This window comes from Myotis lucifugus, unplaced genomic scaffold, assembly GCF_000147115.1.
Source record: "Myotis lucifugus unplaced genomic scaffold, Myoluc2.0 scaffold_165, whole genome shotgun sequence".
Classification (NCBI taxonomy): domain Eukaryota; kingdom Metazoa; phylum Chordata; class Mammalia; order Chiroptera; family Vespertilionidae; genus Myotis; species Myotis lucifugus.
Window position 1 is genome coordinate 2,567,534 of NW_005871213.1, and position 3,204 is coordinate 2,570,737.

Below are 3,204 nucleotides of genomic sequence, written 5' to 3' on the forward strand. Positions count from 1 at the left end.
GACAGAGAACAGAGGGAATCTGTCCTAGTTTCCCGCCAAGCTCCAGTCTATCAGCCCAAGCGGAGGCTCCGCCCCATCCCGGGCCCGCCCCGGCCACGCCCCCGACACGCCCCTTGAGGCCTGCACTCAGTGTCATCTTTACGGAAAGCCCCGCCCCAAACACGCCCCTCCAACGCCCCAGCTTACCCGCCCCGCCCCCTCTAAGTGACGCTCCGCCTAGACCACGCCCCCCGGACGCTCTCCTCCACCCCAAACCCGAGAGCTCCCAGTGTCGCTCCCTCACACCGAGAGCCGCCCTGGCCGTTATGCAGTCTATTTTTAGCGCCTCTTGCTCCAGCCAGGACCGTAGCTGCTCTAAATAGTTTCTTTCCTCTGTCAGAATCTGCATTATTTTTCTAATTTGTGAACAGAGACGGCTTGACATTTCAGCTTCTCCAATTCCATGTTTTCCTCGGGGAGGCTTCCCCGCGGCAGCTCCCGAGCGAGCGAGCACCTTTCCAGTCACACCCTGCAGCTGTGCCAGCGCCGGGCCAAGTCTCTCTGCGCCCGGAAAAGCCGCCTTAAATGCTGCTTATCGCCGGTGGCGCTTGACATCGAATGTCCACTTCACTAGGAAAGTGTGTTAAACAGTATTTCAGGGCAAAGTGTGTGAAAATTATTACCCAGAACATGCCTGGTCTTCACTTTCAGGCTGTAGGAACAGTTTTCCCACCTGCCGTGAGGCTCCTTCCCCCAAGATTGCGGGTCAGGTCACCTAAAGAAACAAATTCCATGCTTCAGCTACGCCACTTCTTGTGAGCAGAAGTAATAGAGCTCTGGCTCATAAGTTTCATAAAGGTTATTTTTCTTTTCCTTCAATAATTTCCTAAAATACTTTATTATTTCCAGTTCATGGCTGAGTTTTGTCAATTCCGTGGCCACAGTGTGATTTTCAAAATGTGTGTTGTTATTATCACACAGGTGTTTATTAAGGAACATGTCATTACTGTTCAGCAGTCAAAAACCTCAGTCCCCTGGATGGCTGTTTCGGAGTCGGGAGGTCTCAGGGGCCCCGGTAAAACAGGAATAAGAATTACAATGATGTGAACAGGAACCCCCATTTCAGGAGGGGGGGGGCGGGGTGCGTGCAGGATGGAGCTGACACTGCGCCGGGCAATGCAGCCTCACCGCCTCCCGGCTGATAAATGCTCTAAGCACCTCACGGGGCCGACTCTGGGCGTTCCGTATGACGTCAGCTTTTACATTCCTCCCAAGAAACGTTTGCTCGCGTGTGTAGAAAGCCTTGCGGTAGAAGCACTTCATCAACACTCTGACTACGAAGGTGGCGGAGGCTCAGAGGATCTGTCTTTTCCTTTTCTTTATTTTTTTAAAATATATTTTATTGATTTTTTACAGAGAGGAAGGGAGAGGGATAGAGAGTTAGAAACATCGATGAGAGAGAAACATGATCAGCTGCCTCCTGCACACCCACTACTGGGGATGTGCCCGAAACCAAGGTACATGCTCTTGACCGGAATCGAACCGGGACCTTTCAGTCCGCAGGCTGATGCTCTATCCATTGAGCCAAACCGGTTAGGGCAGGATCCGTCTTTTTCTTAAACTGGAGACCTGGTGCATGAAAATCGTGCACTCAGGGGGGGTCCCTCGGGGGATGTCCGACTGCCGGGGACCCCACCATCACCACTACGCTCGCCAGCCATGAGCTGGCTTCTGGCTGATTGGCATCTCCCCTGTGGGAGGGCACTGACCACTAGGGGGCAGCTCCTGCGTTGAGGGTCTGCCCCCTGGTGGCCAGTGCGCATCATAGTGACCGGTCGTTCTGCTGTTCAGTCAATTTGCATATTGGCCTTTTATTATAGAAAGGATCCCTTGCCTTTTTTACCTCGGAGTCTCCACAATTCCGCATTCCATCCCCATGCAATGCAGCCCATCCTCTGCATCTCGAAGGCAGATGAAAGTGGTGCACGAACAGGACATTAGGACCGAGCTTTCTATGTCAGTGATGGCGAACCTTTTGAGCTCGGCATGTCAGCATTTTGAAAAACCCTAACTTAACTCTGGTGCCGTGTCACATATAGAAATTTTTTGATATTTGCAACCATAGTAAAACAAAGACTTATATTTTTGATATTTATTTTATATATTTAGATGCCATTTAACAAAGAAAAATCAACCAAAAAAATGAGTTCGCGTGTCACCTCTGACAGGCGTGTCATAGGTTCGCCATGACTGTTCTATGTGAACACGCCACAGCTTTGAGGTCCTGGACTGATTTGTATGTAACTTGGTGTTTGAGTGTTTGGCTACACAGCTGTTCGTAGTTCAGCTCCCAACCGTTCTCCAGCTTCTATTCCTACCGCACAGCTTGCCTTCCTGCAGCACCGAAATCCTCTCATTCCTTAAATACATAAAGCCCTTTCAGGACTTCAGTCTTCGGGTGTGTGCTGGTGCATTTGCCTAAAGTTGAAAAACAGGATCTAGGCAGCCTTGGAAGACTGGCTTTAAGTGGGAAATAAAAAGTGACCTAAGACCCTGGAAAGTACAGCCCTGCTTCCTCAGAGACTAAGGACTCGCAGAAATGGCTCTAGAATAGGAAGAGCTAGCGTGGGCAAACTTTTTGACTCGAGGGCCACAATGGGTTCTTAAACTAGACCAGAGGGCCGGAACAAAAGCATGGATGGAGTGTTTGTGTGAACTAATATAAATTCAAAGTAAACATCATTACATAAAAGGGTACGGTCTTTTTTTTTTTTAGTTTTATTCATTTCAAACAGGCCGGATCCGGCCCGCGGGCCGTAGTTTGCCCACGGCTAGCCAGTCAGGATGCAAACCAAGCGGGTCTGGGAGAAGCAGGGATGGCAGGGGTAGGGGTGGGGGGGGTGGTGGTGGGGGTGGGGGTGGGGTGGAGGGAGGGCACAGGGTGGACAGAGGGGGATGTGGCGATGGACAGAGACTCTGCTTGGCGAGGTGAACACACACCACAGCGTACAGGTGACGTGTTGTGGAATTGGGCACCTGACATCTGTATAATTTTAACCAGTGTCACCCCAATAAATCCAATAAATAAACAACAACAAAAGTTGTTTTAAAAAGTACCCAGTCACCACCTGCAGGACCACCTCTGAGACCAGCCAACACACCTTTTTTCTGCCTGAACTCCTTATTACCGAACAACCAGGGGCTCCCAAATTCATCAGAATCGTT